General features: G+C 50.3%; 1 protein-coding gene across 6 annotated transcripts in view; it reads right to left on the reverse strand.

Annotated features, from left to right (window-relative positions):
- LINGO1 (leucine rich repeat and Ig domain containing 1) overlaps window positions 1–20,658 on the reverse strand; it is a 248,378-nt gene that overhangs the window by 194,238 nt on the left and 33,482 nt on the right. The gene's annotated exons all lie outside the window — the stretch shown is intronic.

The following is a 20,658-nucleotide window of genomic DNA, read 5'->3' on the forward strand; positions in this document are numbered from 1 at the left end:
CTAAATACCGCCCTCCCCTGCCCTAACCCATAAATGTTCATTGGCCCATGCACCCCTAACCCACCAGCACCTTAGCCTGGCCAGCTCCTGCCTCCACCCCTGCTGGGTTTCCACAACTGTGCCCTCTCCCCTCCCTCAAGGACAGAAGCAGATCCCCTGGGCAGACAAAGAGGCACTCAGCTTCCTCTTCCTCTTCTTCTGCTCCGTGGCTGGAGGTTTCCTGAGGGTGGGGGTCTGCTCAAGCCTGAGTTTTCTTTCTATCTTTCATTTAACAAATAGTTATTGCGTGCCTCCTCTGTCCTGGGCACTGGGGACAGGGCTGTGAACAAGGTAGCTGTACATTAAATACAAATTGCGGGAAGAGCCCTGAGGGAAGGGAACTGGGTCTGTGGAAGCAGAGGTCTGATATCTTCACCAGGACACTGAGGGGTGGGTGGGCTGGGATGCTGATAGTGACACGAGTGTCGGAATGTCTGGGCTTGGAGAAGGAGTAAAGGACTAGCTGGTGGGGAAGGGGAGATTAAGGGTCTTTCCCCTAGCTCTGTCCTGCCTCCCCTTCTTTGCTCCCACCTATCACACCTGGGGCCAGGCTTGTCAGAGGACAGCAGGAGAGAGAAATTCACAGTCCAACCTTTAATGGACAGTGGTGCCCATCTTACCAGGGTGACCTACACCCTCAACTCATTCCTCACTCAGATCAGCTGAGGTTGTGTATCCATGGGAGGAAGGAGGGGGCAACAGGGTATAGGTGCAGGGTCTCTCTGACAGGAATTTCTCTCTGCTTGCTGAAGCCTGCCACTGTCCTTCCTCCATAAACTCTGCTTTCATCCAGGCCTCCCCTTTTCAAGAGCCTTCCATTGCTCCCACTGCTCTCAGGGACAATTTATGGGCCCTAGAATGCAGTCCTGGCTGAACCAGGAGCTGATAACCACTTAGCACCATCCTGGCTGGAACAGAAGAGGCTGCCCATGGCAGGGAGAAGCCCAGCTGCCACAAAGTCAGCAAAGACCTCCAAAAGGACCATGCTGAAGCTGAGATTTGGGGTAAATGGAAATCTGCCAAGAGTTCATGGTCAGGAGGAAACTCCACTTGGCCCATTCCCACCTCCGGGCCTTTACTCTTGTCGGGCCACCTGCCTAGAGGATCCTTGCTTCTCCTACCCAATAACCCACTTGAAGTCCCCCTGTGGCTGCTCTTTCAAGGATCCTTCCATGACCTCTCTCAATCTCACCCATGACTTGGGCCTCCCTCCTTCCTCTCCTAGCACACAGCAGGTGCTCTAGTAGATCTGTTTGTAGGCCAATAGTGTGACCAGGGTCAGCAAGAGGGCAAAGGGGGCAAATTCCTATGGGAAGAATCTCTCCCACACCCTGCTATACCCCAGACTGGGGCAAGCCTATTAACTTCTGTTGACCTCCATAAATGGAGGCCATATGCACTCCCTTAAAAGAAAGGGATGCATGTGAGCAGGCAAAACAATGGGGCTGGTGGAGGATCTCTAACCAGGCTTCCCTGAGCAGCCCATCTGCCCCTAGGTCCTCCCCTCCTGACACCTCAGCTTCCACTTTCAATGCCCAAAATCCACAGACCAGGAGGGAAAATCTGTAGTTTAAAGTAAAGTGAGATTTGCTTCTTATTAAAATGAGGTTTATCACCTCTATCATTAATTACCTCCTCAGCTGCAGAGAAGGATCCATTAACACATTTTCTTCTTTCTCCAAAGGAGGCAAGAATGCATAGGTTTGAAAATCCCTACGGACAATTTTTAAAATAGCCTGAAAAAATACCCCCACCTCCAGCTACCACCAGAAGCCAAAATTACTGTAATGCTGTGGCTAAGAGCAGACTGGGAAGAGTGCCTTCGCCCGGCTCCTTCTGGTGCTAATTAGCAAGATCTAGGGGGTTGGAGACCAGGCAGTGGGCTTCAGTTTCTCCCTCCTACCATCCCCCAGTCTTTCACCTCGAAACATTTGCTCTCAGAGCCTAGTCCCTACAGTTGTGCTCTCCCTCAAGGCCTCACCCTCCACTCTGAGCCATGGAGCTGCTAGTGTGGCTGCTGAGAACCCTGGAGCCCTGGATACCCTGTCCCTGGGAGGGGCAGACTGGTGGAAGAAAGGGGTTGCCTGGAGCTCTGAGCACTTTCAATTCTCATATTATAACAATAGTGACCAACATTTAATGAGCACCTACTAAGCACAGGGCTTGACTGAACTGACTCAATCTTGGCACAGAGCCCCACAAGGTCTTCTCCCCTCATGTCCTTTACAGATGAGGAGGCTAATCACAGTAATGTTAAGTGGCAGCTAGTAGGTAAGATCTGAACAGAGACAGGCCAAACTAAGCCCCATCCTACACTCTAGAAGCCCATGCAGCCCAGCCAGACTCCAGCCCCAGATCTGCGCAGGAAGAAACATGTGACTGTTCAGCCTTCAGGACCTTTTAGCACAGTGGCCCTATGGCATGAGAGCTATTACTGTACAATGATACACAGAGATAAAGGCTCTCACCTGGAGTCACACAGACTGGGAGAGGTGGGTTTTTAAGAATATTGGCTCTTGGCCCCCCCTTCACAGCCCTGGAAACCCACTTGGGTCCAGCCAGCCTCAAAGAGGCCCCATCTGGAGCAAAGCTCTCGTCCAATGCCCTCACCCTAGGAACCTGCCCAGGAGCAGCTACCCTTCCCTGAACTCAGAAGCCCCCATCTGTCCTGCCAACTCAGGGATCTCTGCCTAACTCACCCCCTTTTAAATGCTGAGAGCATCCCTCAGGCTTCTGCCAGCCCTCACAAACCCTCTTCAATCCCGCACTTTCACACTACAAAGGGGTCATGAGTTCTGGGAGAGCTTCCAAACCGCCTGAGCCCTGACCACCAGAACAACAGTGGGAGCCTCCCTTACCTGCCACCCTCCTAAGCTTCTCCCAAGGTGGGAGGGGAGGCTCACACTCTGATCCCGCCTGGCCAGACCCTCTGGAGGTTGTAGGCCAGCTCATGCTCTCTCTGGGAGGAATGGGTGAAGGGAGTTGGAGGCCACAGAGGGTCCATCTAGGGCAGTGGTTCTCAACCTTTCTGATGCCGCGATCCTTTAATACAGTTCCTCATGTTGTGGTGACCCCCAACTATAAAATTATTTTCGTTGCTACTTCATAACTGTAATTTTGCTACTGTTATGAATCGTAATGTAAATATCTGTGTTTTCCGATGGTCTTAGGTGACCCTGCTAGCGGTTCTCAACCTGTGGGTTGCAACCCACAGGTTGAGAAATTACAGTTATGAAGTAGCAACAAAAATAATTTTATGGTTGGGGGTCATCACAACATGAGGAACTGTATTAAAGGGTCGCGGCATTAGAAAGGTTGAGAACCACTGATCTAGGGGATGGTGAAAGTGTACAGGGAGGGGGTTTAACTTTCCCATAAAGTTTTCTTGATTCCTCAAGTGAGCAGGGAAGTGTGGGCTTTCACACACATGCAATGCTCATCTGGTACTGACCGTGCCTGACAGGCCTTTATCTCATGCCCATGCCTACTCTGTCCCCAGCCAAGCCCTCTAGCCCCTTGGCCAGATCATTCTAGGCCCATTGCCCCTCAAGTACCTTCTATTTAGATTCTACCTCAGAATCAAGAAACAGCCCCCATCCAATTCCACCTACACACCACTGGATGCCAGAAGTTGTGGGGCATCCCTCAGGAGCCCTGCTCCAATTCCCAACATTCAATACATACATCCACACACATGCTCACACATTGCAATCCAGGCATTCAGCATGTGTGAGCATGGCATGAGTGCCCACCACACACACAGTTCTCCTGCCCACCTGATTCAGACCAGTGATGTCAACAATGACAGCAGCAGGCCAATATGTCACTGCCTGCCACTCACAGCAGATGGAAAGAAGCTTCCTGACCCCAGGCTGAGTCCTAACCCTGGCCACAGGGATCATCAATGGATCTTCCTAGATTTCTAGTCTCCCCCTTTACTTGGGTCCAACTATCTGCAGAGGAAAGTGGTCAAGAGCAGCTGGAGTTGCCACCCAGCCATAGGTTCCTTCACACAACCAGTGTTCCCTATTTCCACCTCAGAGAGGTCAGGGCCAAGCTGGCACTAGAACCTAGGTCTCTCATGTCCTGGACCTGAGGCTCAGGGGCAGTGCATGTTGTGAGAGGAGCAGCCACAGTGCTCATGTCATGGTCTGTCTTAGCTCCTAGAACTCAGGATGGCAGTACCCTCAGGAAGGACAGTCCCAAACCCACCCCCTCTCCATTAGGTATTCCCTCTCCAGTCTCCTTGGTCATTGCCATCAAGCGCCTACTGATCTAGTGAGTCATTTAGAATTGCTGTTTCTTTGCTGATTTTTTTGTCTAGAGGATTTATCCAGTGATGTCAGTGGTGTATTAAAGTCCCCTGTTATGATTGTATTGTTGTCTCTGTCTCCCTTGATATCTTCCAGGAGTTTTTTTTTATGTATTTGGGTGCTCCTGCATTGGGTGCATATATGTTTACCAGGGTTATATCTTCTTGTTGTATCGATCCCTTTATTATTATGAAGTGGCCTTCCTTATCTCTTCTTATGGCCTTTACTTTGAGGTCTATTTTGTCAGATATAAGTACTGCTACCCCAGCTTTTTTTTTCATTTCCATTTGCCTAAAAGATGTTTTTCCATCCCTTCACTTTCAGTCTGTGGGAGTCCCTTGTTCTGAGGTGGGTCTCTTGTAGACAGCATATATATGGGTTGTGTTTTTTTATCCATTCAGCCACTCAATGTCTTTTGATTGGAGCATTTAGTCCATTTATGTTTAAAGTTATTATTGAAAGGTACTTGTTTGTAGCCATTTTTATTTTTTGTGTCTGTGTTCCTTCTTACCTTTTTATTTCTTCTTTTTACACCAGTCCCTTTAGCATTTCTTGCATTGCTGGCTTGGTAGTGATAAACTCCCTTAGCGTATTTTTGTCTGTGAAGCTCCTTATTTCCCCTTGAATTTTGAGTGATAGCCTTGCTGGATAGAGTATTCTTGGATTCAGTTCCTTGTTTTGCAACACTTTGTACATTTCCTTCCATTCTTTCCTGGCCTGATGTGTCTCTGTTGAGAAATCATTTGATAATCTAATGGGAGCTCCCTTGTATGTAACTTTCTGTCTCTCTCTTGTAGCCTTTAATATTCTCTCTTTGTCCTGAATATTTGCCATCATAATTATGATGTGTCTTGGTGTGGGTCTTTTCAGGTTCATCCTGTTTGGAACTCTCTATGCTTGTGTGACTTTTTTTCTTCACCACATTAGGGAAGTTTTCTGACATTATTTCTTCAAATAGGTCTTCTAACCCTTGTTCCTCTTCCTGTTGTTCTGGCACCCCTATTATTCATATGTTGCTTCGTTTCATGTTGTCCCATAGCTCCCTTAGGCTCTCCTCCTGTCTTTTATTTTTTTCTCCAATTGCAATTCAGTTTGGCTGTTTTTGCTTCCCTGTCTTCTAATTCGCTAATCCGGTCCTCCGCTTCTCCTGTTGAAACTTTCCATGGTGTTTTTTATTGCAGCTATATCACTCTTCATTTCTTCTTGATTCTTACATACGGTGTTAATTTTTTCTTCCATCTGGTTTACAAACTCTTATGACCCTTATTCTGAATTCTTTTTCTGGCATATTGCATGCCTCTGTTTCACTTAGCTGCTTTTCTGGCGATTCCTCCTTTTCTTTCCTTTGGAGGTATCTTTGTCTACCCATTTTTGGTCGCACAGACTGATCTAGATGTCGAGTTGTGCAGGGGATGCTGCTTAGGTGGCCCTACTGCATACTTCTGATGACAGCAAACTCACCACCAAAGCAGCCTCTCCATCTGTAGCTCTAATTGGTATCCCCCTTCCTAGACTTGGTTCTATCCCAGGGCATTTAGTTCCCATTGTAGACCAGATTTGGGGGGTGGGAGGGTCTGACCCCTCCGAGGTTTCTGGACAACAAGTATAGCCCCTGAGCCTGCCATTTTTCAGGTTGCAGGTCCCAGTTCTTCCTTGCCTTACACTTTCCATTAGTGTCCCTGTGGACTTAGGTGGAGGCCAAGCTGGAGAATCAATTGGTTGGGTGGCTCAAGGCTAATTCCTCATGCCTCTGAAATGAGACAACTTAGGCAAAGCTCTGGCCCCAGAGGCTCTGACACTGTGGACCCATCATACTGAGCCCTGGACGAAGCCCTGCACACCAGACATAACTAAGCCTCCCCAGTCATCACTTCCTTCACACCAGATTTACTGTTCCTTGAGATATAGCCTCCCACAGCCTGAGCCAAGACTCTTCAGCACTCTGCCCTATGTCTGTGCCTCTCTAGGCCTGGAACAACACTGTGCAGGTAGGCCTCCAACTCTGAAAGTGTCTCTCGGCCAGCTTGTTTTGACTCTGAAGTTGTCCCTGGGCCAGAGGCCAGAGGGTGTCCTACAAACCCTGGCCAACAACATGCCCAGTTCTAAGCCCTCATCACTCCATCAGCATCCCAGACATACCCTCATTAGCACAGCCGGCTGTCCCAAGCCCCAGGCTTGTGAGTTACAGCTTATCTATCCCTCCCAATGTCCTCACTACCACCACCATGGCCCCATATTACAGTGTGTACATCTGTCGGCCTGTGGCTGCCATCACCACTGCCATTCCAGGGAGACAGACTCATTTATGACATTATTAAAAAGTCCAGTTCCTCCCTCTCACTCCCCACCCCTGCCTTTATGAAAACAGAGATATGGGCTATAAATATCACTATGTCTTCCCTGTAGATTTCCACAGGCCTGAATAAATTGCTGCTGCTGAGGCCACCAAAGCCACAGACCCACAGCCACAGCGTGTTAATGGTGCCTTAAGGCTTCACTCTGGTTGCCCTGGCTACCCTCCCTGGCATGCCCAGAGACACTGGAGAGTCCTCAGCCAACCCCTCACCCACACACTCGCTGCTGCCCTGTGATCCCTAAAACAGAGTCTACCCATAGTAGAGGTGGTTGGGGGGTGAGTCACCTACCTAGGGCTTTGATGGGAAGGAGAAAAGGGAGCTAACCCTGGCTGAAACCCCAACTTGGGCTCTACATATCAGCTATCAAATCTTCCCTACAGCCTGCAGGCATCTGGTGTTAAAAATCTAGCCTCTAAGATGGTATAGCTGGTCTGTGGGGGAGCTGGGATCCGAACCAAGAACCATAGACTGCAAAGCTCCTTCCACCACATTCTGGCCCCCCAAGGCCTGAGGGTTATGAGCTGATGTGTTCTAAGCATTTTACATGTAATAATTTAAACTTTGTGATGACTCCATGAAGACAGCACTACTAATACATCCATTTTATAGACAAGACACTGAGGCATAGCCAGGGCCACAGAGCTTCAAAGTGGAGGAGCCAGAATCAAAGCCAAGCAGGCTGGCCCCAGAACCCAGCTCTTAAGGACTCTGCTCAGAGCAGCCTTCTAGCCTGGCCAGATGAGACATTCCCACTGCCTTGAAAGACTCAGCCCCATGCAAAGATGGCCCTCATCACTATGCTAACTAGAGGACAAAAGCCCAGGCGCTGGGTCTGATTCGTTGTAGATGTTCACCCCAGCCTTCCCTGACTGGCAGTCTTAATCTCAGGGGGATCACAAGGAGCAAACATTCTAAACTGAGTCAACTATCAAGTACCAGACAAGTGGACATGGGGCACTGCTACTTCTGGTATTGCTATCATCATAGTGGATGTTTGATCCCATTATTGTGGGCATTCTGACCTCACACCTCACAGGAGGGCACACACTCCCTCTCTCCATGGCCCAGGGACATTAGGGTACTTCACTCACTCTCTTACTAGAACTGTTCCAATTGTATTAGTTTCCTGTGGCCACTATAACAAATTATCACAAACTTGGTGACTTAAAACAACAGAAATTTATTCTCTCACTATTCTGGGGGCCAGAACTCTGAAACTGGTTCCACTGGGCCAAAATCAAGGTATAAGCAGAGCTGATTCCCTCTGGAGGCTCTAGGGGACACCTTCCTTGCCTCTTCCAGCCTCTGCCTCTCTGGTCACATCACCTTCTCCTCTCTGTAGCTAAATCTCCCTCTGCCTCCTCCTTAAAGGACACTAGCAATGGCATTTGGGACCCACCCAGACCTCGAGAATAATCACCCCATCTCAAGATCCTTGACTTCATCGGCTCTGCAAAGACATTTTTCAGGGCAGGTAACTTTCACAGGTTTCAGGGATTAGGACATGGACATCTTTGGGAGCCATTACTTAGCCTACCAGTCACCAACTCCCCACTCCTGGACAACACAGGCACATCAAACTTTACTTGTTCACAGCTGAGTGCCTCATTTTATCTCAAGCCTGACCCTTCTGGCTTCCCCATTTCAGGTGGTAGAACCCCCATCAGCCCAGCTGCCAAAAACTGTGGGATCAACTCTGACCTCCTCTCTTTCTCACTCTCACAGTGGACCCACCATCAGCCTGCCTTATTAGTTTAACCTTCAAAATCTCTCTGGAATCTGATCACTTCTTGCCACCAGATATGAAGTTGTCTCCTCATCCAGCCAGTGAACTCCTACTTATCCCGAAAAGCCCTCCTTAGCATGGCCTTCTCCAGCTCCTTGGGCTGAATTGGTCTCTCCCTTCTTTGAACTCCAATGGCACTCTGGGCTTCCCTGCCACAGTGCTTAACACCCTGGATGGTCCTTGTCAGTGGCTGTTACCCTGACCAAACCACTACCTTCTCTCCTAGATTATTGCAACAGCCTCCTCCCTGGATTTCCAGCTTCTGCCCCTATCCCCCAGTCTCCTCAACACCACAGCCAGAGGGACCCTTAAAACCCAAGTCACATGTGTTTCCTGGCCTTTGCAATCCACTGTCAAAACCCTGCAGTGACTCCCGCCTCACTCAGAGCAAAAGCTGAAGTCCTTACAATGGTCTGCAAGTTCTGGCCCCATTTACTCTCTGACATCAATTTCTACCCCCTCCCTCCATCTCCTCCTGCCCTCTGGCCTCCCTGTTCCTCACCCAGGCAAGGCATACTCCCACCTGAGGGCCCTCTGCCCAGGTATCCATGTGGCTTCCTCACCTCCTCCAGGACTTTACCTAAAAGTTACCTTCTCGGTAAGACATCCCTACCCCTGACAGTTCCTTGCCCACTTCCCTAATTTATTTTTCCTCCTTGACATTATCACTAACACAATACATATTTTGCTTATACATCTTGTTTAAGTCTGTCTCCTCTACTAGAATGTAAGCTCCATAATGACAGCCTCCCAGGTCCAAATGTGTGCCTGTGTGTGGGTGCTCAATAAATATTCACCCATTCATTTATTCTACAGATAATGATGGAGCCAGGCACTGAGGAAGTACCTGGACCCCTCAGTGAACCAGACACAGCCTCTGACAAAGACCATCCAGGGTGTTAAGCACTGTGGCAGGGAAGCCCAGAGTGCCATTGTAGTTCAAAGAAGGGAGGAACCAATTCAGCCCAAGGAGCTGGAGAAGGCCATGCTAAGGAGGGCTTTTCGGGATAAGTAGGAGTTCACTGGCTGGATGAGGAGACAAATTCATACCTGGCAGAAGAAACAATAGGTACAAAAACAGGAAACAAAATAATTAGACTTGTTCTTGGAACAATGGAGGGGGCAGGAAATGAGACTAAATGGGGTGAGCAAGGGCTAATTTGAAGGGCCTTAGAGAGCAGGCCCAGGGGGTTGAACTTTTCCCCATGGGCAATGGTGGGCCACTGAAGGAAAGCATGTGGCAGGTGTGTGTGTCTGGAGACTCCTCCACTTCAGACACCAACAAGCAGACTAGACCTGGGGAGAGATTAGGGTATTCGGTCCACCTGCCACATGAGAGGGGAAGGACTTAGAAATTCCCCAAATTGTGGCCTCAGCCAGGAAGCAGTTCAAGCCAGAGTATCATTTCAGAGCCTCCAGCGAGTCTAAGTCAGGGCCTGGCACAGTGGATATTGGATAAGCATGAGTCTCCTGGCCTTTGCAATCCACCACAGACCCACCCGCTACTTCTCTGTCTCTTGGCCCTTAAGGAGCTAGACCACCTGGTTCCTTAATCTACTACTCTCAGGCTGACCCCCAACTCTAGCCAGAGCCTCCCCACAGGCCCTTCCTGCTAGTTTGCACAGCTGCCATCAGCCTCCTCCCAGGCCTTCATATCTCCCACCCAAAGCCCCAGGGCCTGGGGAGTCCTGTCTGTGCATGGACCCTACACTAAACCCCCATCCCTCCTCACAGGCCCCATATCAGGCTCTGTGCTGGGATCCAGGCTGCATGTTTGCCATCAGGACACAGTTGTTCACTCCCAACTCTTAGTCCCCTAACCCCACCAGGGCTCCAGGGCTGGGACCTCTCTGGGCTCTGACTGCACCTGCTCTCCCACACCCAACACCCCCAGTATACCCAGGCCTGTGATGAGAGGAGACCTGGGGGAAATTAAAGCCAACAGTTTTCAACAAATGTTAGAATGTGTGGCTATGTGCAAGTATGGCACTATGGACCAAACTATATCCCCCAAAGTCCATATGTTGAAGCCCATTCCTCCAATGTGATTGTATTTGAAGGAAATAATTAAGATTAGATTAAGTCATAATGGCAAAATACGAATCTGATATGATTAGTGCCCTTATAAAAAGAGACACCAGAAATATCTGTCATATGAGCATACAGCAAGAAGGTAGCCATCTGCAAGCCAGGAAGAGAGTTGTCACCAGAACCCAACCATGCTAGCACCCCAACCTCAGACTTCCAGCTTCCAGAACTACTGTTGAGTAAGCCACCCAGTCTATGAGTTTTTGCTATGGCAGCCAAGTGAACTAAGAAAATGACAAAGTCAAGGAGAGCTTCCTGTGGGAGACAAGGTGTTGGGCAGTCCTAGGGCTGAAGACAGGCCAGATTCTGGCTTGCTAGACCTTAATGCGGCCTACAAAGCCTCAGTAGTTTCTTCCGGGTTTGACTCTCCTGAGAGGAGCAAAGAGGCAATTGCAGGGTTGATGGGACTTGAGATCTTTCACAAAGTACAGCAGACCTCTCAGACAGGGGAAAAGGCTGGAATTTTATGGCTCCTTAGCACCAGATCCCAGCTTCCCTCTTCTGTCTCCACTAAAGGTAATGATAGCCTGGCCAGAGCCAGCCAGAGTCAATGTGCAAAGACCTCCCCTCAAACCAGGCTACCACCCCTAAGGGGCTGCCTGCAAGTGGAAACCTGGTCTCTGAATGACAGAAATTATCAGAATATGCAGAGAGAGAAAATGTCTATAAATAAATATACATTTTAATGACATGTTTAATTAAAGTGAATTTAAATTAATTTGCTTTAAGAAACTTAGACGTGCCCTAAAGGATTTAGAAGCAGGGCCATTGTCCCTGAGTCCAAGGGCTCCACGGAAAAGCCTGTGGTAAGATGAGGGAAGCAGCCCATTCCCTGCACACAGTGTCCTCAGAAGGAGGTGGTTCACACTTACACAGCACTCTGTGTACCACAAGATGCATTCACATGGGATGGTGTGAGTGTTTGTCAGGGTACACTAAAGGCTAGAAGGGGCAGTGACTAGCCCAAAGTCACACAGCATGTGTGTGGCAGACTCCACAGGAGGCCACAGGTCCTTTCTGTAAGCACTGGGCATTTAATTCATGCTCAGCACACCAAAAGCCCCTTACCCTCTATACCCCTGAGCTGCTGCCCCCCAGGAACCTCCCCCTTCTCTGGCTCCTCTGAGACCAAGCACAGGGAAGGCAAAGGGAAGCAGCCTGGGGGTTGGGGACAGGAGGCAGAAAGGGAAAGGACCTGAAATCAATAAGCTTTCCAGAATGTCAAGCAGTTTTTGGAGGAACAGGTTTGGCTGTAGCAATTTGCTCCAGGGGAAAATCATGTTCCCGTGCTCTATTATACAGAGCAGAAGGAATATCTGTTGGGTTGAATACTTGTTAATTTATTTCTCTGTTTGTTAATGGGCCGGGGGTGGAGGGTGTCACACACACACACCAGATATCAGTAGGAGATGGCACCCGAGCTCTCCAAGTTTTCCCATCTAGTGTCACTCAAGTTCTTGCTCCCTCCTCTAGATGCCACTGGTCAGAGGAAGGCTGCGTGGGGTTCAGCCTTGTCAGAACACATGTTCAGGACACCTGCCTCACAGGATCTGCAGGACCTACCTTGCCCTCCCTGGTGACCCACCCTCCACCTGGACAGCAGAGCCACCGCCTAGACTGTGGCAAAGTCTCCTCAAATGACCTTGGCAATGCCTCAAGGTGGACCCTGTGGGATCTAGGGTAATGGCATGGACGGCACACTGAGCAGAGGACCTTGTCAATGTCCTCTTCAGCTCCTCTCTGCTAGGCTAACTGGAAGGCTCATGGGACAGGGGAAGAGACACACCTTTTAGCAAGAACCCTCTCTGTGTTAAGGGGTCACCTCACTTCATTGCCCCCTCATCTGTAAGTGGGATTCAGGTAATAATTACTTGAATCCACATTCTAGGCACTCAGCTACACGAGGATGGTTTACCCCAGCTAGATCTAAGGATGCACCTCTCTCAGGACACCCAACCCAAGCAGAAAAGATCTGGTCTCCCAGGAAAACAGCTAGGCAGCATTGAGTGGAGATACCAGGCTAACATGTAGGTGGACACCCTACCAAACAGCAACAATACCATACCCAGGATGTCACCTGGCCAGCTGGGTCAGAGCAGCGGCCATAGCATGGGTTCCAGGGAGCCTGGGGTCTCAGAAGCCAAGAGGATGCTCCCCCCTTCCAGACTGGCTGCTTCTGAGCCCAAGGTCCAGTCTGACAGGCCAGCAGAGGGCATTTGGCTCAGGTGGACTAGAAAGTCCCAAATGAGAAAGTGGCCCCAGCCTCATTTCGTGGAACAGCCAGCGGTCACTCTATCCAGCACAGCAGGAAGCAGCCGCTCCCAGGGCAAGACAGCAGGCCAACGATAATAACTGCTTGCAGCCCACAGCCTCAATGGCCAGCACTAATCGGTCTGAAGGACAACGAACTCCATCTAATCAGACTAGAACACCTACATCCCTCAGCCTCCGCCCTTTGGGGTTTTTGCACGTAAAATTCAACCCCAAGGACAGTGGACTGAGTCCTAACCTTCCTCAGTTGTGGCTCCATCCCCCATTCCCTCTAATAAACTTCCCTCCTGCTCTCTGCATCCTCCTGTTTACTTGAACGACTCCAATCTTACCCAGTCCATATCCACCATTACAAACTGTCTTCAGCATATTCAGCCTCCTCCCAACTCTGTCCTGGCCTGAATGAAAGAGCAGAGGGTGGGCTGTGGAAGACAATGGGTCCCTGATGAAGGGCATCCATATATGCAATTCAGTCTTGGGCCAAAAGAAACTAAGGGCTGTGCAGAAAGGGGAGTAAGGGTGAGAACCTTCACCTCTCTTTGCCCTCTGCAATCCCCACCACCCCTGCCATCCTCACCACCCCCACCTCCCCCACCTCTCCCACCACCCAAATGCTGTGCAGAAAGGAGCTGCAGTTTTGCCCCATCCCCACCACACAACCATAGTTCTCAAGGTCCTGGGGCATCTTCAGCAACACCTCCCCACTCCCTTTCATCTGCATCTCAGGCTCCAATTGGTCTCTCCAACACAGCTCCAGCCCTTTTATGATTCAGAAGAGCCTCTTGAGGGAAAAGGCCTCTAAGGCATCTCACAAATAAGAATCCTTTAATTGGGAAGTTTTCAACTTCTCAAAGAGAAATTTTAATTTTGCTTCCTATCTCCTCTCCCCCAAAACCTGCCAACTAAACACAAAAGTTAACAAAGCCAAACACCTGACACCTGGGCACCCCTTCCCCAGGGAGCAGAGGCAGGAGTGGCCCCACCCAACCCCACCTGCACTGACCCACAGATTCCTACCCATGACTTGCGAAGGCCTCCAACCTCTCCCTTTGTGCCTGCCTGCTCCATATCTCCCTCACTACCCCACACCCAAAGTGCCCTTGGAGCAAAGGGTGGAAAATGATTAAAGGGTTAACAGGATGACAGGGCAGGGACCACACAGCCTACCTAACACTCAATGTACAACTCCCCATTCTGCCCTCTGTCATACTGTGCTATAGCTGATGACTTAGAATTATATCTATTAAATGCTTACTATGTGCCAGATACTGCTCTAAGCCCTTTACATAAACCAACATACTTAATCCACACAAGGTAGATGCTATTTTCATTCCCAAGCCTATATAATAAAAGGCTAATTGCAAATACACCAAACAGCGTAACAACCAACCAACCAAACAACTGGTTGCTATGATGTGCGCTGACCACCAGGGGGTGCGCGGAACATGGCGGGCATCGGCTGTGGCAGGATGGTGGAGCAGGTGAGCGGAGACGCCAGACCAAGGCGAGGCGCCGGTGGCTGTCATCGGGGCAAGCCTCTGGTGGTTACTGAAAATTCTTTGCTCCTCCGTGCCGCGGTTCCTCCTGGCACTTGCACCTGTTGCGTGCGCCTGGCGCTGTCCCTGATTGCCCCAAAGGCTTCTCCACCTCCCCCTGCTCCTGAGGGGCAGCAGCTCACACCTGCTGCTGGTGCCAGCCCCAATCACTCTGCACCATCAGCAGGTGTGAGTGGGGCTGGCGCCATCAGCACTTGGGAGCAGCAGCAGCAGCGGGAGAGAGGTTGCCGACAGACAGGGGACTGGCGGCCGCAGCGGGAGGGACTGGGTGGGGCTGCGGAGGATGGGCCGAGACCCATCCCTGTGCCCACCGCAGCCACGCAGCCCACAGTTCAAGGTGCATGAATTTGTGCACTGGGCCCCTAGTTTACTGATAAAGAGACTGAGGCCTCAGGAGCTTAAATAAATGGCCTAAATTCACATCACTAGCTAGAGACAGAGCTAGAACTGGATTCAGGTAGTCTGGCTCCAGAGAGGGCATAACCTTAAATGGCCTTCATCAGGGCCCTGGCTAGTACATGTCTTAAGGGCCAGGGCCCTGAGTATCTATCTCCCTGGGGACAGCACAGGGCCCAACAAACAGTCATACTAAATAAGTGTCTGTAGGACAAATACGTAAAAATGAACAAAAGCAAAGACCTTCCTATTCATTCTCTCACAGGCAGGCAGGATGGTCCCAAATTCACAGTTAGGTAGACTGAGGCCCAGAAGTGAAAGCAGTTGCCCCAGGTCACCCAGCTGGGGGTACAGAGCCCCAGAAATTCCTCCTTCCAGCCTGATCATATGTACCTGTCTTCCACCAGAGTGTACAGAGATGAGGTTGTCCCTAGGCCCTGATTAACATCCTGGCTGAAACAGACCTCTGAGAGCCCTAGTCATGGCCCTGACATAGTAATCTCCTCTAGATCCCTGACAGATTAGGCAGCCTCACCTCCCCCTTGCACACCTCGAGGCATGAGATGCTCCCCATCACCTGTGCACAGCTGCAGAAATCCAAGGTCTAGCCATGAGGAGCTGAACTGTGTGCCCCTCCACTCAAATTTTACATGTTGAAGTTCTAACCCCTATTGCCTCAGAATGTGAGCTTACCTGGAAACTGGGCCATTGAAGACATAATTAGCTAATTAGGATGAGGTCAGACTGGTGTCTGAGGGTGGGCCCTTAATCCAATATGGCTTGTGTCCTTACAGAAGGACACAGACATGCACACAGAGAGAACGGCTTGGGGGACACAGAGAATGATGGCCATCTACAAGCCAAGGAGAGAGGCTTGGCACAGATATTCCCTCACAGCTTTCAGAAAGAAACAGCCCTGCAGACACCTTGATCTCAGATTTCAAGCCCCTAGAACTTTGAGACAATAGGTTTCTGTTTAAGCCACCCAGTTTGTGATACTTTCTTACAGCAGGCCTAGCAAAATAATATACCTGCAGACCTGGGTTTCAGTGCTGACTCAGGCCTTCAGCAGTCCCGTGACACTGGACAAGCCCCCACTCCTCTCTAAACCTTGGCTTGTTCCCATCATCTCTAGCACACTGCTTGGCACACAGTAGGTGCTCAATAAATGCTTACTGGAAGAATGAACAGGACAACAGTATCCACCTTCCACATAGCTATTATAAGGATGAGGTGAGATGAAGGATGGGTTATGCTCTAACAAGGCCAAAGCCCTTGACACACATGGTGATGCTGGATCGACAGACACACAGAGGGTTGGCTGATATGGCCGCAGCCACAGCCTCAGCATAGAGAGTTGCTCCAGGCAGGCAGAGGTGGAAGGAGAAAGTCCTCCACCCATCAAGCCACAGACATTGCCTCAGTTCTCATCACATGCCAGCCCACCCCCCACAACACACTGGGCCCTGGGAGTAGGAAAGGAGAGATTCCAAGTGCCAAGTAAGGCCCTGCCCATGTGGAGTCTAGACCTCCACGGAGGTGGCAGGCAGGCAGGTTCAGCTCAGTCAGCACAAGGAAGAGCTTTCTCCACATCAGAGGTACCTTCGGGCCTGGGCTGCCCTGGAGAGAGTGAGGTCCTCATCCCTGCAGGAGTGCAAGGACAGCTGCAGTCCCCAAGTGTGAGTCTGGGTTGGGCCAGCAGACCATCGTAAGTGACTGTGGAGCTTGTTAACCATCCAGATTCCTGGAACCCCACAGTGACTCTGAATCAGAATGTCCTGGTGGACCCCTGAAGATCTTCTCTTTAATAACATCCCTGGGTGGTCCTGACTCAGAGTCAAGCTTGGGCATCCTGGACACAGAGCTCCATGGGTTGAGCAGGATTCCATTTTGGAAGAGCTTTGGCAACAGTGCATGGGGGTGAGGAGCAGGGGTGGACAGGAGACATGAGAGACAGAGGATGAGGAGGGCAAAGATGAAGACAAGTTGAAGAGGATGACAGTAAAATGGTAGGTAGCTCACCAAGTGAAAGGTACCAACAGCCATTGAAAGGGGCAATAGGGGGTGGGAGGGTCAGGAAAGATGTCAGAGAAAAGGTGGGATTTGGCTGTGGTGAGAAAAGCCCTCTAGGTGGAGGTGATAGAAGGTGAGACTGAGCCTGGTGTGTGTAGAGGATGGAGGAGAGTCACCTGTTAGAAAGAAGGGGGGCAGAAAGAGTGGGCTTCAACCAGAGAGTGAAATGCCTTGAACAACCAGGAGGAGGAGCTTGAACTCCAACCTTAAGCAGCAAGGAGCAGCTGAGGGTTTTTGAGGAGAAACATGAAATGAAGGCAGGCCTGTAGTAGTGACCATCAGCGGGGCTCAGAGGGGCTTGGGCTGTTCCAGACTTACCAGATGAGGCTCCCTGTGGAGAGGGAAGGGTGAGATGACTGAGCCCAGTATCAGCACCCCACTTCCTGCTCACAGCAGCCCTGAAGAATGTTACAGAATGACAGGACCAACCATTAAGCCACTTGGAAGGAGGAGCTGAGAGGGTGAGCTGGCAGCAGTTTCTCTAGGCTGTCAAATCCAGAGGGCTTGTCTGCAAGGCTGGAGTAACAGGCCTACCCATGGGTAGGGAGCCCCAGGGGCGAGAGTCACCCCAAGCAGCGAGGCCCAGATCCCTCCTGTCCATGACCCTTTCCCGGCACAGAGGCTTTTAAACCCTCCCAATGCTGATGACTCTCTCCCTGGCATGCTCAGCCCCCATCGGCCCTCAGCTGCAGCCTTACACCGAGGTCTGTACAGCCCCTCGACTTGCCTATGGACATCTCAAATGTAACACCTCCAAATAGGACTCTTCCTTCCCCTCCACACCCATTTTCGGCCCCCTGTTGCCCAGCTCAGTCAAAGGCTTCACCACCCACCAGTTCTTACGCTCTGATCTCTCACAGCCGGTCTTTCACTACCTTCAGTGTCCTACACTCAAGTCCTCCTCCCTGCCATGGCCTCCTACCAGCCTGCCAGCTTCTACTCTTACCAACCAACCACCATCACTGTCTACAAGGCAGTGAGGGAGAGCCTGTGAGCATGAATCACCTCTATTCACACCCTGCAGCCCTGTTTCCCAGCACCTCTTCCCCCCAGGTGGCTCCCAGTCCAGAGCCTGTCCAAAGGGTACCTCACTTGAGAGGCCTTTTCCTGCCCATCCTATAGAGAATGGTTCCCCCTGCACGTCACTCCCTTTTCCTGCCTTATTTTTCTCCACAGCACTTATTACTCTCTAACATTATATTATTAATTACTTGTCTGATTTTTTTCTGCCTACGCTGTTCAAATTTAAGCTTTATGAGGGCAATGACCTGGTCTAACTTATTGACCCAGGGATGCTGGGCATGTAGAATAAGGCCTGGCATGTAGCAGGTGTTCAGTAAGTCTGTGTTGAATGAATGATGAATGAATCATTGAACTAATTAATGACTTCAGTAAGAATTTGTGCAGCAGCTGGTGTATGCCACAAGGGAACAAAGGAGCGAATCAGGCTAGATCTGTCCTGAGAGCCCTCACCATCTATGGGGAGAAAGAGACCAACACCTATGAGTAATTCTATCCAGCCTGTGAGCAGTGCTGGGATGAGCAAATGTGAACAGAGAGGAGAGCACTGGGGAGGGGCCACCAACTGGGCCCAAAGGTCAGGAGACACCCCAACTCAGTTTCTCTCCCTGCCTCTCAGGGCCCTGGGCCACCTCCCACTCCCAACCAAGGGGATGAAGGAGGCCTGACTCACAAGCCACACTTATTGAGGGGGTCAGTGAATGTTCAGAACTGGCATGTATGTCCCTCCTGCAAGGAGTAGACCTGGGCAGGGCTGTAGTGGGGAGAGGGGTATGATTCCTCCTGTGAGAGGTCAAGCAAGGGCTTTAGCATCTGGGACCCCACCCTTACCTGCCCTTCCCCAAGCCCACCATCCTGCCTCACCCCTTCCAATCACAGGAGCACTGCCCAGCTGGCAGGGCTCAGTGGTTGAGGGTCAACCTTTGAACCAGAAGGTCACGGTTCAATCCACAGTCAGGGCACATGCCTGGGTTGTGGGCTCCATCTAATCGGGGCATGCAGGAAGCAGCCAATCAATGATTCTCTCATCATTGATGTTTCTATCTCTCTCTTCCTCTTCCTATCTCTCTGAAATCAATAAAAAAAATCACAGGAGCACTAGCGGAGCAGACAGGGCAAGGAAAAAACCTGGCTTTCCTCAGGCTTCAGAGCTTTGCTGAATTAAGTCTCAGCTCCTCAGCATGCCTCCAAGGCTGCCCATGACCAGCCCTGCCCCCTCCTGAGCACACCACTCCCAAACACTTGCAAGTCCCCTGCCTCTACAGCTCTGCTTAGGTTGGGACCTCCGCTAAACCCCTCTGCCCATCATAGCCCTATATATATCATCTTGTGCATCCAGGCAGTATTTATAATGATACCCCATTGGCAATAATCAAAGTATACAACAGAGAACTGGTTAAACATGCTATGGCTCAGACAGGCTGAAACATTACACTGCCATTAAAAAAATCACATTACAGCCCTGGCTGGTTTGGTTCAGTGGATAGAGCGTCGACCTGCAGACTAAAGGGTCCCAGATTCAATTCTGGTCAAGGGCACATGCCCGAGTTGCGAGTTGCGGGCTTGATCCCCAGTAGGGGGCATGCAGGAGGCAACCAATCAGTGATTCTCTCTCATCATTGATGTTTCTATCTCTCCCTCTCCCTTCCTCTCTGAAATCAATAAAAATATATATTAAAATACATATGTATTTAAATATATATATATAGTTTTTAAAAATCACATTACAGAAGAGTATTTAATGATGGGAAAACTGTCTTGCTATAGTATTAAGTGCAAAAGGCAGGTTAGAAAAAAGTAAGTACAGTTTGATCCCAATTATGTCATAAAAACATATTTTGTAAGAGATTGATGGGATAAGCACCCAAGCGCTCACATTTTCTACACAGCACATGCATTTCTTTAATAATCAGAAAAACAGAACATTTTTAAAGAATCCTACAGTCTTTAAGTCTCAGCCCAGGCGTCCTCTCATCCAATCCAATTCCCAGTTGAGAACAGCCTCCTCTCTCTGAGTTAGCTCCTCTTCTTGCTCCCTACCCGCTGAGCCTCCACAATGCCAGCCACCTGGGCAGTGGGGGAGGCTGCTGTGACCCCTGCTGAGGGTGGGGGTAGGGCCTGGCCACCCTGCCTCCTTGCCTTCCCTGCCCCAGGTCCTACCATCACCCTGGCTACCTCAAAGACAACCCTGACTGCATCCTCTCTCCCCATCTCTCAGTGGCAATTACAGGTTAAACTTGAGGGGCTAATTAGCTGCTTATTACACCCAGGACTGATGAGCAGGAATATGTTGTGGGAGATAACTGGACTTCAAAGCAAGGCCTAGTGCCTAGAAAGGAAACCCAGCTGTCAGCTCCCTGCCACATCCCCACCAGCTTCCTGGTTGAGAGGACAGTGTCAGTTGAGGCTCAGCCACACCTACCGAAACTGTCACCCCTCCTTGAGGAGGGTTGGAGGTCTGCTGCCCTGCTGAACCTCTGGGTCTTCTTTACAGGGGGTTGTCCCAGATAAAGGTTAGAAGTCACTTGTCCAAGTTCACAAGCAAGCTGGGGGTCAAGCAACCCAGTTCCCACTCCTTCCCCACTTCCCATCTCTTCGGGACTTACTGTAGTTTCTCCACATTCTCTCACATGGGACATGGAGTGGGAGGGCCTGTCACTTCCCACATTCTGGGTGTCCTGCCCCTCGTGATACAGCCCAAGAGGCCATTTGCTCTGCTCACAAAGAGCCAAGGTCACCTGGCTGCCAGTGCTGCCACA

This window comes from Plecotus auritus (assembly GCF_963455305.1).
Source record: "Plecotus auritus genome assembly, chromosome: 1".
NCBI classification, from domain to species: Eukaryota; Metazoa; Chordata; class Mammalia; order Chiroptera; family Vespertilionidae; genus Plecotus; species Plecotus auritus.